Source organism: Canis aureus, chromosome 21, assembly GCF_053574225.1.
Source record: "Canis aureus isolate CA01 chromosome 21, VMU_Caureus_v.1.0, whole genome shotgun sequence".
Classification (NCBI taxonomy): domain Eukaryota; kingdom Metazoa; phylum Chordata; class Mammalia; order Carnivora; family Canidae; genus Canis; species Canis aureus.
The window spans coordinates 37,747,974-37,760,875 of record NC_135631.1 but is presented as its reverse complement, the minus strand read 5'-3'; the positions used below and the strand labels follow the sequence as shown (position 1 = coordinate 37,760,875).

At 36.1% G+C, this 12,902-nt stretch overlaps 1 protein-coding gene across 13 annotated transcripts in view; it reads right to left on the bottom strand.

Moving 5' to 3' along the window:
- Positions 1–12,902, bottom strand: part of MAGI2 (membrane associated guanylate kinase, WW and PDZ domain containing 2) — a 1,325,593-nt gene that overhangs the window by 488,982 nt on the left and 823,709 nt on the right. The gene's annotated exons all lie outside the window — the stretch shown is intronic.

Here is a 12,902-nt window from a genome sequence, read left to right as displayed (position 1 = left end):
TGTCCACAGTGACCTGCCCAGAGGGGTATCACCAGGCCAGTTCAGTGGTTCTCATGGCTGCTGACTGTGGGCCTACTGCCCTAATCATAGCTCTCATGATCTGAGCTATGGAATATCTGTTCCTCCCATCAGTCTGTGAGACCTCTTAACAGGGGAGATGAATTCTTATTTCTCTCTGTAATAACAGCCTGACACATAGTAGCCACGGAATCAATGCTTACCAAGTGAGCATCTTTATATATTTAAGGAAATTATTTATAGTTTAAGATTTTGATTGGTAAAGAACATCGTGGTGTTTTGTAAAATCAGTGTTATACTTTTAGCATCAGCTTCAAGCCCACATTGGTGTTTTCATTTAATTGAATAATTTATGCACTCATTTGCTACTCATTCATTACAATCTTTATTTAGTACTGACTCTGCATCCAGGCACTCCAATATATGTTTGAGGGAAAATGATGACTATAAAACAATCCTTGTCTTCCAGATGCTTAGCAGTGTGTTGTAGAAGACAGGCACTGCTGACATCAAGCAGATAAGCATTGTAACAGGAAATGGGACTAAGTACTGCAATCAAGAAGCAGTGGAGGAGGAAGCACGTCTCACTATCTGTTGAGGCCACTGAAGGCTGCTGGGAAAACAGTGTGTTGTGAAAGAAACAACCTATGATCTGGAAGTCATGGGTTCTGGACTTGGCTTTTCTACATGATTACAACTCAAGGAAGTTACTTAACCTCACTGAGGGTAAATTTCTTCATCTATATATTGGGAATAGCAGTACTTGTTATACCTATGTTCTGGGTGGCAATAACCAAAACCTACTATAGTTTTGGTTTTTTAAAGGTTTTATTTATTTATTTATTTATTTATTTATTTATTTATTTATTTATTTATTTATGAGAGACGGGGAAAGACAGGCAGAGACATAGACAGAGGGAGAAGCAGGCTCCTCATGGGCACCCCAATGCAGAACTCGATCCCAAGGCCCTGGGATCATGACCTGAGCCAAAGGCAGACACTCAACCACTGAGCCACCCAGGTGCCCTCCAAAATCTACTATAGTTAAGTTAAACATGAGAGAGAAATATGAGATGGTTAGTTAAGGGAAGAGGCTGAACAATCTTGGGGGAAATGGGCAGAAACAAAGGAGTCTGGTCAAAACATGCAAGTTGCATCTGTTTGGCCTGGACTCTGAAAGCCCAGCTGATTCCACTGCCATGGGCAAAGGCTTCACCTGCCTTTCCTTTGGCTGGAGCGAGGCCGAATCTCTCCTCAGGAGCGCTGATTCATTCATTTCCAAGAAAACACTCGGGCAGGTTTGTCTCATTGGCTGAGTCTCAGTCATGGGAGAGCCTGTGAGCTGCCGAATTAGAGCTGGAGAATGGCTGCTCTCCTTTGGTTTCAGGAGAGGGAGGCAGAGCCCTACCTTCCATCCTCATCACAGGGCTTTCCCTCAAGAGGGGATGGTCTTGGGGTGCTGGACCCACAGAAATGACCAATATCTACATACTACACTTGTCCTCCTCCTTGGGTTATTATGAAGATGAAGAATGTAAGAGGAAGTGCTTCATAAACTGTGAAATTGAAATGGTTTTAATGGCAGTGTAAACCTCATGTTGGCACTAAGTGAATATTCTGAAGGCTAGCTGTAACACTAATGCTATTGCTCATTTTCATGGCTATTCACAGTTGTAAGAGAAATGCAAGAGAAAAATATCATCATGTAAAGTGGTTCTTATACATGTAAAACTTTTATACAGTAGTCTGCAAAGTGGATGATACACATTTTGCTAAATGTTACTTTCTAATTTAATTTAGAGCATTTCGAATGAATCAGACTTTTTAAATGTACTTGCTGAATTCTGAGCAAACAAAAACTGCTAGTTACTTCTTAGAAGTCTATGAATTATTATTATATTTCAGCATCCCTAAGGGCTTGCACTATTCTCAGTGTACTGCTATGCTTTCTATGAAATCTCAATACTTAACTGCTTATCTAATAAACATAAAGTAAAACTAGTCAATAACCAACATGTCCCAATAAATAATATACTTGTTAGTAGTATTCTGAGAATCTTAATTCCTTTAAGTATATAGTATTGAGAAAAATGGATCACATGTCAGTGTTTTTTTTCCCCCAACTTGTCTTTTATAGTTTAAATCTCCCTGAAGTAGAAACATAACCTTTTATTAATTAGAAATAAATTCAGGGATCCCTAGGTGGCGTAGCGGTTTGGCGCCTGCCTTTGGCCCAGGGCGCGATCCTGGAGACCCGGAATCGAATCCCACATCAGGCTCCCAGTGTATGGATGGAGCCTGCTTCTCCCTCTGCCTATATCTCTGCCTCTCTCTCTCTCTCTCTCTCTCTGTGACTATCATAAATAAATAAAAATTAAAAAAAATAAATAAATTCATAGTTCAGGCTAAAAATAAATATGAAGTAACAGATCCTGTGGAATTTATATTGCTAAATAATGTGATTATAAATTATATAATAATATTCTATTTCTACTATTTGATTTATGAAAATAAGACTTCAGATTAAATTCTAGATGTAAAACTGTATGAATCATTAGTTAAAATGTTAAGATTATCTTCATTAGCAATAATAAGAAAAATTTAGAAGAAGCACAGAAATAACCCATATAGTTACTACACTTGAGGAATATAATTTACTAAGAACATGCTATTATACCAAATGCAATGCATAAAACCAGGCAACCAGAAATACCTAAACTAAGTTGAAGAATTAGCCAGGTAGTCAGTTAGCTAAGTCATTGAAGTGATTCCCTGATGTAAGTGTACAGAAACCCATATGCTAAGGGTAAAATGTGTCTTTTAGGTAACATATCAGCATGTTTTCAAAAGAAAATGAACACCAAAACACTTTCAAATATAATTTGAAAATAGTGTCCCATTAAGAATGAGATGCCTTTATGCACAGTGCCAACATTTAGCAAATCTAAAATCTCAAAATATCCTAACAAAATGGCATAACATTTAATGGCACAGATCATGCTGAAATAAACCTGTCTTTGAATCCCGTGTCCCCTAAACTGGCTACCTCATTATATCCTTAAATTTCTTCGGTTAAACTGGGAACATGGGGCTGTAAGATGATCAGGGACAAAGCAGCAACTGCAATGACTAGTATTATTACTACCATCACCACCACCACAATTTACTGAGCTGGGCACTGTAATAAACATTTTACCTAAGCACTCCTGGATCAAATGGGGGCTAGAATAACTTTTACCCTCAGTGCTGTTATAAGGATTAATGGTAACAAAGGGACATGTAATGCGATTGGTTCAGAACACGTCTCAATATATGATGGCTACCTTGGACATTTATTCATCAAAAAATGTATGAAATAATTCTGTCTCTGTAGTTAAAAGAAAATGGAGGCTCTAAAAATTAAACTGTTTGCCAATATTACAAATGAAGCAAGTGGAAAAACCTGTATGACTTAAGAACCTCATCTCTTCAAAATATTATGTTGCCTCCCAAGAGGGAAAAAAAGGGGGGCGGGGATAGAATTTGCAATCTGCCCAGAACTGACAGGAGAGAACTTCATTCAAAGCCACAACCAATGGAGGGGGCGGGGGGGGGGGGGGGGGAGGAGGGGTGGTGTGGAGGGGGAGAGCTGGCTGGTTCATTTGCTAGAGAATGCGACTCTTGATCTTGGGGTGGTAAGTTCCACCCTACATTGGGTGTAGAGATTACTTTTTTATATATTTTATTTAATTATTTATGAGACAGAGAGAGAGAGAGAGAGAGAGAGGCAGAGACACAGGCAGAGGGAGAAGCAGGCTCCATTCAGGGAGCCCGACATAGGACTCGATCCCGGGTCTCCAGGATTAGGCCCTGGGCTGAAGGCAGCACTGAACCGCTGAGCCACCAGGCTGCCCTAGAGATTACTTAAGAATAAAAATCTTTTTAAAAAAGCCACAACTATTAAACACAAATCATTACTTTCTAAAGGGAAAGGTAATAATTGCTACCAAAAAATAAAGTTGGGACATTTTTGGTGACTTTTTTCCCACCCCCCTTCCAAAAATGTACATGTGTGCATGTGTCCAAGCATATGTGTGTTTTTTTCGGAAATGAAGTGGGATATAGGCTTTTCTAGTCTATTTTTCTCTGAATACATCTGCATTTGTAAAAAATGATGTATTCATTAGAAGTTTCATGTAAATTTAATATAAGATTTTAGTTATTGAATATGATGGCAAAATCAAATGATACATAGAATTGCTCACTTATTTCTATTATAATTAGGATTATCTATACATTACGTATTCTTCTTTCTAATCAATGCTTGAGGGAAAAAAGACAATTATTTGAGGAACTTGATTTATTCCTCAGCTTTTTGAGCACTTAAAAGAATGATTTTTTTCCCCATAAACTTATAGTTCTAAAGAGTGAAACAGGGTGGATGCACCTATTTCTGATACCATAAACATGGAAAAGCTTTCTAGAAATATGAAAAAAGAATACTCTATTAAAGTCAATAATTGGTTTTATAATAAAAAATTCATACATGCCCATTTATAATGGACAGTGTACTAATTTCTTGTAAAGGAAGAGAGGCAACATAATTACATTGTTATGAACTAAGCTTGCCTAGTGTGTCCCTGGAAAATCTAATCCATTACCCACTTTTATGCAGATCCATTCCTAAGTCATTCATAAGAGATGAAAATAGCTTTCTTTCTTTCTTTCTTTTTTTTTTTTTTTTGAAAATAGCTTTCTAAATAACTTTTCGCATGGTATACTTGAAGACTACCACAGGAATTATTTCTCTTCTTATCAGATTAAATAACCTTTTCAAATAGTCTTAATCTAAGTTTTCAAAATAATGTTTGGATCCATTTTCTGACCTTTCCCAGGTGTGTGTTTGTTTTTTCCACATTGATTTTAATGGCAGATTCAAGGGCGAAAAAGAATAGACTATTTCAATGAATTATAAACTCTTTTCTTTTCTGTACTGCTGGTTTTTATTGAAGGAGAATAGACACCAAAATAGTATTTTCTGAGGCATACCGTATTCTTTATGCCTGTAAGTTCTGATACTATGATAAAAAGTAGGAATGACACTGAAAACTAATATTAGGTACGAGGAAATGCAATACTCCAAAGTGGAATATCTTGAAATGCTTTTACTTATTTCCGACATGTTCTCCCTTTAAATAAGATCAATTTTCATGATGGGAACATGTGATTTGTTATTTAAGTGCATTTGGCTTTTTAAGTAGTATACTCAGATGCTGACTCTGTTGTTTCAGTCCTTTGGGTATATAATAACGTGTAGATTTTACATCAAATGGTCATAGTTCATTCCATTTTGCACCCAAGTGGAGCTGGATTTTAGAAAGATAATATTCTTGTCTTCAACATACCTCACAGATTAAAGTCTTGACCCTCATTTCTCCCCAATATTCTCAGTGCTTTTAGTCCCTTTTTGGTAACCAGAAAGAATCAATTTCAGATAATGGTTTAGTAGAAGAGAGATGATTGCTTACAGGGACTCTAAGGCATGCATACAACACAGCCCATCACTGGGTTCCCTAGAGCTTGAGAATCTGTCCTTGTGCTGGAAACAGTGTATGGCAAAATTTAAGAGGTTGGGAATCTCATCATTTGTGTTACATAGTTTTATAAATGGAGCAAATAGTTTGATACTTAGCCTCCTTAATGACACCTACAATATTTGACTCTGGCATCAGACAGAAAGAAAACATTCAGAGTTCGAGATCTACTCATAATTAATTAATTACGTTGGAAAATTTGCCAAATTGTAAATAAACATTTTCATCCACATCAACGATTCAGATTTTTATTATAGAAACACAGATCATGAAAAGATTCAAATTTTAAGATGTTTCATATATTACACAAGGGATATCAACGAGTTAAAATTAGTATCAAAACTCTTGTCAGCCAAGGCAAGAATCAGTCATATGGGCACAGAGTTAGTGTTTTAGAAATTCTGTAAATACAAAACAAAGTTGGTAAATGCAATCTAGACAATATTCTCCTCTTCTAAAATTGCATGTCCTAAAGTGCAATTCCTAAAATGCACGTCCTAAAATTCCCAAAGAAAACAAGACTCAGCGTCACACTTAAGAATGCTTTTGTCAGCTGGTTTTTGAAGTTATTTTGTAAGCAGCTTTAATATTTAACTTTGGTCTCCCCCCCAAAAGGTCTCATTTCCTCATCATGTCATATGTAGTTAGTAGCCTCCAGCCAAGATGCAAAAACTTCATGAACTCAAAAGATAACGTCTTGTTCTCTTGCAGAGAAGAGCATTAATCTCATATGTGCTGGGGATAGGAACAACATCCCAAATGATATTTTGTCACTGATACTTACACTGAACAGTAAATTGCTGAATTTTGTAGAAATTCAATGTTAAATGAGACAGTAGTACAAACAATGTGAAAGTTTCTGTTTTTTCAGATGCCAAGTTGAATTATTCTGCAACAAACTCTACCTAAGAATTTCAGGTTTATTCTAAATTAAATGTTTATTGGTTTTACAACACAATATGATCTCCAATGACAAACATTCTAAATTTTACTGTCTTCAATTGCCTATCAATGCTCTCCAAAAATCACATAGATGACTTCATCTAACATTTTCTGAAACTCGTCTGCAAGTTTTTGTAGGTTTCCTCTGGTCATTCTGACCAAACTTTCATTTATTTATGTTAGCCAGCGTGGACAGGCACAAGATAAATCTTTGCCAAATGTAACTGTTCCCAGACTGGGGAGGGTAGATGGTTCGCTTATTTAAAGGGAATCACATAACCTTCTCTTTAGTGACTCTTCCCTTCAGGCATTATTCGGAAGAGTTCAGAACATTTCCCTCCTGTGCCAAATAACATACGGACAGAAGTTATGCAAGGAAATCCTCAAGAGAACAGAAGGACATTATATGCAATTTCTCAATGTCAAATATACATCTGCTTTCAAAGTAAAGCATTTGAACATTTATAATTATAGCAACATCAAAAAGTGTATAAGCCCAGTTCACCAGCATATTGCATTTAAATAATATTAGATCCCTTAGAGCAGTATTGCCTGTAAAAACGTAATGTGAGCCACAAATATAAGCTACATATGCAATTTAAATTCTTCTACTTGGGATCCCTGGGTGGCGCAGCGGTTTGGCGCCTGCCTTTGGCCCAGGGCGCGATCCTGGAGACCCGGGATCGAATCCCACATCGGGCTTCCGATGCATGGAGCCTGCTTCTCTCTCTGTCTGTGTCTCTGCCCCTCTCTCTCTCTCTCTGTGACTATCATGAATAAATAAATAAAATCTTAAAAAATAAATAAATAAATAAATAAATAAATAAATAAATTCTTCTACTTATCCACTTTTTTAAAAAGAAAAAAAGATGAAAGTTATTGTAACTGTAATATATTTTTCTTTGTCCAATATATCAAAACTATTATCATTTCAATATATGAGCAATATAAAAGTTATGAATGCAACATTTTTACTTTCTTTCTTACCAAGTCTTTAAAACCCAGTGTATAGCTTACACTTCCAGCACATTCTACGTTGGACACACCCCATTTCAAGGACTCAATATCAATATCTGAATAGTGGCTACTATACTGGACATCATAGCCTCAGATAATTCCTTTTAACCAATAACATTTTAGATTACCATATTATCACTTGACTGATTCATTTTTCTTGTAAATAATAAAGTGAAATCTCTGCTTTAAATGATTAAGAAAACTGAATAAACACCAAAATATGGTAACAATTTCAAGTGGCATTGTGTCAATGATATTTCTCTTATATAAATGCTTTGCTGCACTGAGGACATGTAAAATATTATTAATCACCAAACAGATGTACATTTCCTAGCAACGCTCTTCCATCCTGCTTCGCAATCATCCATTTTATCACTTTATCTTGTCTTAACTTGAAAAATCCACGTTTGACTTTATTATCAAGTTACAGGTTAAAGGAGGTGAAACACAACCACAAATGCTTCATGTAAATAATGTAAATATGAACTTGCATGAGGACCCTGTTCTCATGTTCGAATATAAGACTAAAGAGTCTCTTTATAATCAGTCACAACCTACAGAGAGAGGAATTGATGACTCATGGAAGTGATGTTAAAACATAAATTATTCTTATTTGTTGTCCTCTCTCTTGTTATCTCTCTCTAGTCTTATTTTGAATATCCATACTATTTGGTACCAAGTGCCTCACTTTTCTTTCAATTGGCTTCTCCTTTCATATCTCATGTTCATAATCATTCAAATTTTCTTTTTTCTCTATACAGTATATGTTTCCCATTTCCAATTTCTTTTGGGTCTTATGTGACTGGGTTTTAACACTCTAATAAACTAATTTAAATGAAAATACTGATGACTAACATTGGCATAAGATATCCCATTTAATGCTTGTATTTTAACAATATTCAAAACTATATACTAAAAGGTTAATCATGAAATTTGGGCTATAACTAGTCAATTCAGTGGTCGAACAAATTTTCAGAAGTACCTTCGATGCTATCAAGAAACACAAAAGAAGTGTTTTTCTGAGTAGCCCAGGCACTCAGTGGGTAAATGTGATGATCTTTGGGGAACAGATGCAAAATGTCAAAGATTTTTGGAAAACAGCACTGTGAAAAAAATTATACTATGATTCCACTTAGTAATAAATTTACATGTCTGGAAACCATGAGCAGAAATCATTTTCAATTGTGTTATTAATTGCAATTAACTGTTTAAAGTTTTTAAGGTGTCTAGTGAGCTCAGTGCGAAAGAGACAGCCACTTCACAGCTCAGTAAATAAAAAAGTAGACATGAAAATTTAATGAATTTTTAAATGGGCATTTATACAAAGCTCAGTGGATGCCTGGAGATAGTTATCTCGATTAAATTTACTTTTTCAAAAATTGATAAGAGAACCTGCACTTTTCAAGGACAATATTATTTTTCTCAGACAACATTTATGGCTTGTCATATAACTTTCTTCTCTCAGTGGTGCTATTAACTGTGATACTTTGAGATTACTAAGAAATTAAGAGACCTCTAAGACTTTATTTTGTCACTGTCTTACAAGTACAATACCCAGGGAAATTGTGATTAATTTTAATTTGATTGTTGGTTAATGATGAAAGAAATTTACCAAACATCTAATTTCTAATCCTCAGTTGCTAATAAAAGTCAGAAAAACAATATGAAAGAATTTTACTTCTCCTTGGAGAATTTGTCTGTTGGATTTTTCCAAGCTTAGTATAGTGGAAAGAACTCTGCACACAGTAGACAATCTGGGTTCTAACTGAGGTTCTATCGCTAACCCCCTACAAGATCTTGGATTAAGCATTAAACTCCTCTAAACCTTAGTTTTCTTGTTTACGAAATGACAGAATTGGGTCATAGTTCTGAAGTACTCATCTCCAAAGTTCTGCAATGAAAAAAATTTAAAGGCTCTAATGACCAGGTTATATTTCCTCACCATCATATTAGAAAGTCCTGAACTGAAAATAGAAAATGGCACTAAAATGTAGCCAATAGTTTCAATTACTCGAGAGCCTGGACTCATCTGCCTTCCTGACATAAATGTGAAGAACTGTCATTTTACTCTCTATTTCTTTGCACATTCCCTTTTGGGAAGGTGGTTGTGGCTGCAGAGTATTTCTATTTTTGTTCCAAGCCTTTCATTTGCATCCATCCCTGTTGGTGAATTAGATAGTCCTTAAATATATCCCCACAGGATGTGAACTGTGATTACTTTGTGGAAGGCCATATACGAAGCACTTCAACTTTATATTTTAGTCCACGTGATGCTTTAAAAATTTCTGACTTCTTTAGAGTCAGCATTTTCATTGTGATCATCTTGTGGGAGACATTTACGGACATAAATCCTAAGTGTTGGAGTATGGCTAAAGTTAGCAGGTGTAATTTAGATGTACATAGAACCAATTTATAAGCCAAGAGAACCAAAAAGGCTAAAGAAAATAAGAGTCCTTGGTATCTAACTATAAGGCTTGGTCTGTACAATAATAACACAGATTTTTTTTTCTCTGAATCAATATATACACGACCTATGAAAATCAATCTCTTCACAAAGAAAATTGTCAGAACTACTGGCACTTCCTGGTTAAAAAGCCAGAAACCAACCATTAGTTCTTTAAAGATGTATGTTTTATTGGGGTGGACCTCCCCTACTCCTCGAATTTTTACATTATAATTTTGCCTGTCACAGGATCTTCCTTATTTGTAGTAAATTATGAAAGTACCAGAAATACAAGTTTATTTTCTTTTTTAAAGATTTTCATTTATTTGAGAGAGAGACAGAGAGCATGAGCAAGGGGAGAGATAGAGGAAGAGGGAGAAGCAGGCTCTCTAGTGAGCAGGGAGCCTGACATGAGAGGCTCAATCCCAGGACCCCAGGATCATGACCTGAGCCGAAGGCAGATGCTTAACTGACTGAGCCACCCAGGCACCCTGCAGAAATACAAGTTTATTGTCGAATAATTGTTGCATTAATAAAAGAAAAAAAAAGAGGGAAGGATATGAGTCAAGAAAAGTTCAGAAAAGAAGTAGAAAGAAATGAAAAAAAAGGAGAAAAAGGAAGAGGAAAATAAAGAGAAGAATAGGTAGAAAATGAAGAAGAGGAAGAGGACTAGAACAAGGAGCAACAAGGACTAGATACATGTGATGTATCTTCCCATGAAGCTGTAGAGTTCTAAAACAATCCCTGAGATGACATTCTGGCCAAAGCCATGCATATATGGCCATCCGTCATCACATAATAGCTGATAACATAGAAGTTACACTGCCTAATATCGCAGGCTTTTGCTACATCTAGCCATTGATGGAGTTGAAATGTGGCCAGTTTTGCTTTGAGATGTGCTGTAGTATAAAATCCATGATAAATTTTGAAGACTTAGTATGCAAAAAAATAAAGCATCCCCGTAATCATTTTTATGTTAATTACATGTCAAAATGATAATGTTTAGATCGCATAATGCTGCAATTCCTAGCCTAGTTCTGAAAAAAGCAAGACTTAATAAGTAGTCAATTACTGATGGCAGATAATGACATCCATAACTAATAAGAGTGGGTGAAGAGGAGGGTGAGAATCAATCCAAAGGTCCAGGACAGTAAGAGACACATGACGAACAAGAGGCTCAGTCAGGAAAAGGGTTCACTGCAGGGTGAGATTTTCATCAGCTAACCAAGCCAATGAGAGCTGAGTAATGGACAGAAGGACATCCAACTGTTCATCATTCATTCAGCAAATATTTAGAGGCCACCCACTATGTGTCAGGCATGTATTACCGCAAGGCACAATGGTGAACAAAACAAGCAAGTCCCCTCTGAAACATACCTTATAGTAATCAAAACAAACAAATACAAAATTACAAGCTGTCAAGAGCTATAAAGATCTAGTGGTGGTATTTTTAAGAACTCTGAGAAGAGCTCAAATTAGGATAGTTAGGGGGAAAAAATGAATTATGATTGAACACCCAGTCCCCTTCCCCAATCTGAACCAAAAATATTTCTGAATCAGCACAGATCTTTAAAGAAATGTATGTGGCTTTTCTAACAATAAGAAATAAAATTTCTCTATTATTCCCAAAACTTGTCCCAAGGACATCTCTGAAAATCAAATGGCTCAACTATATGCAAGCTGACTAATGTGTGTATTTTCTCCCAAAACAAACCAAGTTGCTTATAAAAATTAATTTCAAAATTTCTGCTACCTAGTCATCCAGATAAGTTCCTGCTTTCCTAATTTAACTCAAGACATAATCTACATTGTAAAATACTTTAATATTCCACAAACTCAAAGGCTATGTGGTATGAGATCTAAAGTTTGTTTTTTGATGATTTAAATGCATTCAAGATAGTCGATGGCAGGTTTAACATGATGACTGACCTTCTCCCACATTGGTACCACAACAGTATGGCCTCCGTTTCTAGACTGATTACTAGTGTGGGTAAGTCCTTCTTTCCTTCTGACAGCAGGGAAGGGGGTGGAGTCAGTGAGAGGACAGCTTTGCCAGGGCACTGATGTCTATGCTAAGATGAGAAAGGTGAGTAGCAACACTCAAGTGATGTCTCAGTAAATGTCTCCACTCAATAAAATCTCAAGCGGTACAGGCAGAAGAGCATTCCAGGCTGAAGAAATAAATCTCCAAAGCCTTGACTCTGGAGGAAGAATAGTTTTTAGGAGAACTAAAAGAGAACAGTATGGTTGGTGCCAAAAACAGAGTGAGCCCTGAAGTTAGAGATCAAAAAGCTTTGTTAAAGTCTTGGGTTAATTTTCAAAAAGTAAAGGGAAGCCATTGAAGGTTTTAAAAGACATTTGAATTTGTTTCTTAAATGGATTGCTAGGCTGCAGCATGTGGAATGGACTAGAACGGACAAGAGGGAAAGTCTTCAAGTCAATGAGGGATTTATTGCAGAGGTTCACTGATTGTAATTGGCTACTGGGAGGTGATGAACATGGGGACAACAATAAGATTTGGTTAGTTTTCAGAGGAGGAAAACAAATGGAATAAAGTTTGGGTAGGAACTAATATTAGCCACTTGCTTGAAGGACTGTAAGCCTTTCCGTGATGACCTCCCTTTCTTTCTCCTTGAAAGAAATATTGAACAGAACTTCTAAATTTGCACCCAATACTCAGGATTTAAGAGATGCTGTGAATTGGCATAACCAAAGTGACATATAGACTTCTTTCTTAAAACATTACAGAATTCTCTAAGTCTTAATTTTCCTTCTTAAAAGTTTTTATAGATATTCAGGAACTGATTGGTGCCCCCATCAGAATTTGTTTCTACCTCTTGTTATAGCTGTTATCTTTATGGTAATTATTTATTTAATGTCTGGATAGCACTGAATTTTGGCTTCTTAAA